We start from the raw sequence: 7,744 nt of genomic DNA, 5'->3' as shown, positions 1-7,744 counted from the left end.
CCGATTTCCCACAGCACGGGGGCTCCTCCAGACATTCCTACCGCCCTCCCCTCGACCCCCCCCCCCCAATAAAGAAAGACGAAACGCGGCGCGACCGGCGGCGCGGCGGAAGCGCTGCTAAACGAATGAGTAAGTGAGGCGCGGGCACGGCACCTTGTTTACCCCACTCGGCGACGCGCCCCTGCGGGCGCCTCGTTGAGAGGCGGTGTCGGAGACGCTGAACCCGGGAGGCTGTCAGCCCCGATTGGCTGGAGATTGGGAGGAGGACGCTGGGTGGGAGGGCAGGGTGCCAGGCGTTGCAGTGGCGACTCTTTGTCACTAGATGACGCTCCCTCCCAACGGGAGCCGGGCGCGGGTTCGCGGCCGACAGATGGCGCCTGCGCGTTCCATTCGCCTCCAAGTCGCCGAAGAGCGAACACCCCAAACAATCCCGAAGCGCCACCAAAAAAAAAAAAAAAAAAATAGAGAGAGAGAGAGAGAGAGAGAGAGAGAGAGAGAGAGAGAGAGAGAGAGAGAGAGAGAAAGAGAGAGAGAGAAAGAGAGAGAGAGAAAGAGAGAGAGAGAAAAAAAAAAACCCGCCGGATCCGACCGCCACTTTCAAAACCCCCCACCGCTCTAGAACCGCGGGAGCTTCCGTCCCTGAGTAGAATTCGAGGGTGTAAAGAAGAGGAAGGGAAAAATATCTTGTACCAGCCCAGGGGTGAAGAAGCCCCCGGCCTGAGAAAGAAGGAAGGAGGAGTGGGGGAGGCGAACAGTCTCGTTGCTGCCTCTGTATACGCTGAGGGGGGAGGTAAGTTATAAAATGGCGGAGGCGAAGCTTCTAGAAGTTTGGAGGGGCACCCGGAGGGCGCGGGGCCCACCGTGAGGCGCGTGTGGTTGAAACAGGGCGCGAGAGAGGAGTTGGGAGGGAAAGAGACTGGGCACTCTTGCCGTTTAATTTCCTCTCTTCTTCCTTTGCCTCCAGCGGGGCCCGCCGTGGAGCGGGCGGTCAAGTGAAGGCGGGGAGAAGCCTCCTCGTCCCCGCGTAACCCCCAGCCCTTCTTTCTCCCCTCTTCCCCCAAGTGGCTCCCTCAGCACTACCAAGGAACTTCCAGCCCCCCTTCCTCCCTACCTCCTACTCCTAGAGTGGCTTTCTACCGCAGGACTCTTCTTTTCGACTACCTTCGCTGAAGGTTTTCTCTTCCTTCCCTCGCCCCACTCTCCCTCGGGGCCTCTACGGAGACCCCCCCCCCCCAATGGGTGGCCCAAAATGGAGAACGCGGAGCAGCGCAAGATGGAGGCTCTGCTTCTCGGTGTAGTGTTAGATTTAGGTGCCTTTTCTCCGGCAGGCTCTTAAGCCTGGGAGAGCCCGAACTGGAGGTGGGGTGGGGTGCGAGCCGTAGTGGGGGAGGAAGGCCGGGCGGCCGCGGTTGGGGTGGGGGAGAGCGCGGCATCGCGGCGAGGGGAAGGAAGAGAGCAAAATGGTGGTGCTGGGAACCTAGGGGGGAGGGGAGGCGAGGAGGCTCGCTTGTGTATATTTGGGCCTCGGACCGAGGGAGGCGAGGGAAAATCTACTCTGATCACACCCCTCCCTCGTGCCCCCTCCCTTCTCCCTTCCCCTCCTTCCTTTCCTCCCTCCCTCCTCTCCCTCCCTCTCTTCCTCCCTTCCTAGAGAGGGAACAACATTCATGTGACGGGCCCCTCTGCTTCTCCCCCGCCCCATCATCTCCAGCGCGTGGTGGGGGAACTGCCGGGGAAAGCGATTGGCATCGATCTCTCCATCCCTTCCGAGGCCCGACTTCGGTCAGTTTTCTTCGGGCAACAATTTTCTGAATAGGTTGGGGTCTGGCGGTGTTGGCCCCCGCGTGCAGACCTTGCCCCGAAGGGGGCCCTGCCTGCCTGGCATGGGAGGAGGGGGGAAGGGCGGGAGTGGAAGGCTGTTTGTTGGGGGGTTTTGGCGCCACTTTTGTTTTAGTTTTAGTGCTGCTTTTCGTTCCCACCCCCACCCGCACTGTCTTTCTCAAGGCACGAACTGAGCTGATCCTTGCCCCAGGTAGGCAGCTTCTGCTTTTTCCCTCCACACTTTTATTCTTGCTTGGGGTCGACTTTCTTTTTTCTTCTCTTCACGTACCCGGTAATCTGTGGACGGCGATTTTAGGACGGAAAGGGTCGGATGGGCCATGGGAGAGAGAAGGTGTGGGAAACAGCATCAAGTAGTTCCGCAAAACTTTGAGCCCCGTTCTCATTTTCTTCTGGCCTACATTCGTAAACGTATTGTTGATTTCTGCCCTTTTTTTCCCCCGTCGCGAGAATGTCTTGTTTTGCCTTTAGTTTTTTTTTATAAACCGCTGTACTTTCGACATTTAGTTTCCGCTCCCCTTTGGTGTATATGCCATTTTATTTTAAATCATGAACTGTAATGGGTTTTATCGTGTGATTTTTCGTGCTGCAGTGTTCAGCTTTAATTTTTAATATTGCATTAGTAGTTTCATCTGGTTTGTGAGACTTTCTCTTCCGTGGCCTAGAAATGTTTTATATGTTGTTGCCTACCGCCCCCCCTCCTTTCTCTTGGATGTAGTTTGTTAATTGAGGGTCATGGTATTTGATTAAATGGTTATTTACAGTTTACGTGGTATATCTATTAGAAACTTTTGATGTGTAGGATTAGATTTAAGTAAACGAAGAGCTCGTGTTCGTTTGAAATGGTTCCTTAAAATGCGCGGGCCGCCCCCCCCCCGTAGAGCCCCATCTTCCCCTCACACTGGAGTGTAAATTCCATACCCCTTTTCTCCCACGGACCGCCGTATTTCACGGCAGCCACACCCTGTATTTGTCTCTGTGGATTGGGCTCATTATCAGCTTAATTTAGTGACTCTTAAACCACCATGATGGGACTTGCTTAAGCACGAAGCTTCTTTTCCTGTTTAGTCCTAGTGGTTAGTGTCGAAAGAGGAATAATCGAGGTTTCTTGATGAAACCTGGTGCGGTCCAACCTCTGCCTTTTTTCTGTTGTCTTTTTTCCTACTCCGGGCTGTTGGCGGTGTCAGCACCGCTGCTGGGGGCGGGGGTGGAGGGGAGAAAGAGTCGGGTTACCGAAGTGCGTCATTCCTGGCTCTAGCAGGGCCTGCTCGGGAGCTGCTGGTGTTTGTTACTGTCCTCGCAGCACTTTCCTGCCAACCTTCTCTCTCTGCGTATTGGTTAGGAGCAAAAGCAGGAGGCGGTCTCCTAATTCTGTCTGTAGCCTAGCGCGTTGCGTTTAAGGGTATATGTGAACTTATTAAAAAAAAAAATCGGCCCTGGAAAGTGGATACATTTCTCTTTAATGACATACAATTCAGGTAGTTTAGACTTGATTTCATATATTTTCCAGTGAACGGTGGGGTAATTTTGAACATTTTAAACCACTTACGTTAAAATGCCTGTTTTTTTTCCTACACTGATATCAATCTATAATTAGGAATCAGAAGGACCAGTTAAGGCATAAGTGTTCAGCGGTTTTTCAAGTGGTTGAATTGTAATTTTATGACACATTATGTTAGTCTTTTTTTTTTTTTTTAGTTTTGAGCCAAGGTGCTACGTGAATGCAAGCTAATTGTAAATGTTTAAGTTCATTTTCATCACATTTTTATTTACCCTTTTAGATGTTATTTTAAATATGTCCTTGGGATCTTATTGGCTTTATTAGATTCTTAAAGATGGGTATTTCCCTTTTTTAAAAACCGAATTCTTAAAAAAATTTACCACCTAACAAGGAGTTGTATAGGGTGGCTGTACAGTTACATTGTTAGATTCTTGACTTCTTGCTAGTCTTTGATACTTTTTTATCTTTGGATTTTTCTCTGTACATACTGAGCACAGTGTCTTCCTCTTAATTCTTTTCTGAAGATAACTGGGGGAGAGGTGGGAGGTAGAGATGAAACAAAAGTGGCCTTGAGTTGATGATTGTAGCTGGGTGATGAGTACAGGAGAGCTCATTGTACTATTCTCTCTACTTTAGCGTGTACTTGAATGTTTCCATAATTAAACAGAAAAAATTTGGAAGAAAAAAATTCAGATTGTCTTGCAATTTTGGTGTAATGACTTAAGTTTACATTTACGTATTATTTGCCTGGGAAACTTGGCCTTGTGTATAAGTAATTACACAATGTGTGACTTACAAACAAAAAATATTTAAATTGAACCAGTATAGAATAAGCAAGATAAATGGTTATAAATTGGTTGAACTTTAAATGTTTGTAACTTAGTCTGAATGTGCTCTACTTTTAGTTTCTTTTTTAATCCTTTTAAAATAGGAAAATTCCATTAGCAAATTTTGTGAATTCTGCTTGGTGTCTATTTCATTAAGTTGGAGTTCCAGTGAGTCAGTATGAAAGGGATTTACTATTAATAGGAGGGGCTTTGGCAGTTGGAAATAAATGACAGTGGAAGGGATTCGGGTGCCCTGGGGAGCATTCCTGGTAAGAAGATCGAGGTAGGAGTTGAATTCAGTTTCAGTATTTGGTGTTTAATGAATGGGTAGAGAAGAGGATTGGAAAAGAAATCTACTTCTCACCTGTTCTTTCCCACTATGAAATAACTATAGCATCCTAAGGTATCAGAGACGGGCAGTGGGGCTGGGGTGGTTTTTTAAAAAATTGATCTGAAAATGAATGTTTACATACAAAATGAGTTAAAGCTCCCCTCCCCCCACTTTTAACCATCTGATGCTATAAATAGTTAAAGGTTGATATGTAAAATATTCTAATGTTTTATATTAAGAACATCTGACCATTACCCATCAACAGTAAAGTAAAAATGCGTTGCCATTAAAACCTTCAGTCTCCTTAATTAGTGTATTTGTAAATTGCTCCTACAAAGAATTTGTAGATCATTTGAAGTTAAGTGCCTTATTTTCTGCAATTTTATGTTGTTCAGTGGCAGATTTTTTTCACCCTATAAGATGTATTTTTGAACATACGTCAAAGTTTTAAAGGGATCCGAAAATAATGGATATTTAACTTCAGTGTTTGGCGAAGTGTGATCCCTAATCATTATTAAAGCGAAAATTCCACCCTAGGCTGGGGACAGACATTTCGTAATTGTTAATATTAGTCTCTTTGTATATTTCATATTCATCATTTTAGTTTTAGAAGAATGTTAAGAGAAGATAGATTATGTATTTTGAACTCTTGTATGTGAATAATCTTAAATGTTGAGGATTGTGACTTCAGATTTATTTTATTGTGAGGCAAGAGCTAAACTACTAAAGCAACAAATTATGAGTTTGGTAACTTTGAAGTCTTTTTAGTTAGGATTTTTTTTTTTAAAGCCCAAGTACTCGAGATTTTAATGAAATTAAATTATACATTATTTTTTCATTGTTTTCTTTTTGAACCTTAATGACGTCGGTGGTCTCCTGAGAACCTATGAATTAAAATGGGTGGGTTGGGGTGGGGGACAGGCTCAGGTTCAAACTATCCTTTGGGAATATAGGGTTAGATGGGAAAATACACCTTGGACAGTTTAGTAATGCTTAATACTCTGCATGTTTAACTGATGCCACCCACAGTCATGTGTGGGAAGGGAGTAAACAGTGAATAGCATATTCTTCTTTGGGTTCTTTATAATAGATGGAAGACTTCAGTTTTTGATGCTGCAAGTTAACTTTCGAGCTTAAAATTTACATTAGATGGACGCAATGATCTATTACATTTCAGTGGGATAAAGTTCATATCTTTAATGTGACCTTTTTGTCTCATGTTAAAAAAAACTGGTTTTGTATTAGTTCTTTGACATCACTATTAGATTATTCGAAGACTTGAACACAACAGTTTACTGTGTAGTGGAGTACTGTCCTATACCTATTTTGGGAGTTGGGGAGCATAGCAAAGGCAAGGGATAGTCCCAGTTATCTAAGGGTTTCAGTATATATTGAAACACCGTTAATTATCAGAGAGTAAAGAAGAAACTTTAAAGATACAGATTATTTTAAAAGTTCTTTACATGTATTTTATTTGTGTAATTTCTACATTTGATACATATTTAGGACTTTTAATTTGTGGTTCAGTACTGCTCCTGTATAATAATTTTCTATATCTCCGGCTATCATGAGTGGCGGTTATTGCGTGTTCTCTTTGCCAAAGATACGTGAGAAAACAAAATTGTCAGCTTGATATTTTTCAGTCTCCTGAGTTGCCTGCTTTGCATTTAATTTAACCAAATTTTATATTTTGTCCGTGTGAGTGGTGTTGCTTGGTGGAGTCTTAAATTTTGTATATGTGCATTTTAAAAAAAAAACTACATCTCTTTAGCAGCTATGGTAATCTGCTACCTGAACTGTATTTTTTTTTCTGAACTGTATTTTTAATGTATGCTTGCTATAGTTCTATCTTTGCTACTAGCCAGAAGAAACCAAATCTTTACATATGGTTGGTCTAGTCTAGAGATTATTGAAATTGTTTTAAGTCCCACCCCCTCCCCCAAATGAGGGGAGGGTGAATAATGTTGATGGTCTGTTCTTTTTTATTTTAATTGGAAAATACACGACTAGGCTTGATGAGACAAACTAGAGCGATTTCTGTAAACTCTGGATAATCTAATGTACAACTCAAAGGTAAAATTCCTTTATAAAAATATATTGTTCAATCTTTGCTACTGGCTCCCTGCTGTATCCCTTTAAATTCTTCTGGAACACCCAAACACTGGTAAATATAAACAGCTTGTGATCGCAAAAAAAAAAAAAAAAATTGTTCAGATTCTGTTGAATGTTGTTAGAGGTGGGAAAAGTAGGTCCTATTTACACTTTTGCATGAATAACATTTGTTGTAATGGGATTTGACCTATCTGAGATATTCTAAGAAACTCTTAATTTAGTTGCCATTTGAGTGACTTTTAAATGCCAATAACTGTACTGAATGTTTCAACATGTATTGTTTAAACTTCTCTGCTACCTTGCAAGATAGATGGTTGTCATTTTACAGATGGGGAAATTGAGGCTCTCACAGAATAAATGACTTGTCACATGATAATAATTGACAGTCTGAATTCACACCCATAGTAGTCTGGCCTCAAAACCTTTGTACTTTTTTGTTAAACTCAGTAGTTTCTCTTAACTGTGTTAGGTCCTGGGATATCTATCACTAGAAAGCATGTATCTTTTCAGTGTTACAGAATGAAGATTTTTTTCACGTATAGTACAGGGTTAATGCAGATTTTTAATGTAGGGTTAGATGAGTTGCTGCCTGATGAACGGTCTAAATTGTGTTTTATACTAATAGTTGAAATAGTTGAAATAAATCTGAGTTTTAGTTTTGTTTGAGTATGCTCATTATACAAAAGTTTGTGGAATAATATATATATTTGTTTTAGATGGGATAATATGTTAAATTGTATTCTTGATTTTGGGGGGTCATACTATGGTAGATAGAGTGGTTTCACTGATTTTGTTTTCTTTTGTCATTTAAGCTCTATATAGAATGGAGCTAAATATGTCTGAGAATAGTTCCCCAATCATTCAGCATGTTTATCGAGTGATTTGAAAAGAGAATTTAGGTGACTCTGATAACTCATTGCTCTGATTGGTTCTGTAGGGGGATTTTTTTGTTATTTAATGGTACCTTAAAAATATTTTCTTCTAAATGTTAGTACCTTCTCTGATTCTACTTTCTATTCTAGTTCATCTTTTCACTTAATTAAAATTTCTTGTTCTTATTTTTTATCAGGTAGTAGTTAATATTGCTGCCATGGATTATTTGCTTCATTAGTGATCAGAATCTTGGTCTCAGCT

General features: G+C 42.3%; 1 protein-coding gene across 4 annotated transcripts in view; it reads left to right on the top strand.

The window, feature by feature from the left end:
* The first annotated feature begins 388 nt into the window (after nucleotides 1–388).
* Nucleotides 389–7,744, top strand: part of STAG2 (STAG2 cohesin complex component) — a 120,610-nt gene continuing 113,254 nt past the window's right edge. For 2 of the 4 annotated variants that reach the window (XM_059050056.2, XM_059050059.2), the window contains exon 1: nucleotides 389–790. The gene's annotated coding sequence lies outside the window, so the exon portion shown is untranslated. Of the gene's footprint in view, nucleotides 791–1,416; nucleotides 1,783–7,744 lie in introns of those variants that run through there. The other 2 variants (XM_059050058.2, XM_059050053.2) reach the window with 1 other exon arrangement.

The sequence above is a fragment of the Kogia breviceps genome, chromosome X, assembly GCF_026419965.1.
Source record: "Kogia breviceps isolate mKogBre1 chromosome X, mKogBre1 haplotype 1, whole genome shotgun sequence".
Lineage (NCBI taxonomy): Eukaryota > Metazoa > Chordata > Mammalia > Artiodactyla > Physeteridae > Kogia > Kogia breviceps.
This window is presented reverse-complemented; position numbering and strand designations above follow the sequence as displayed.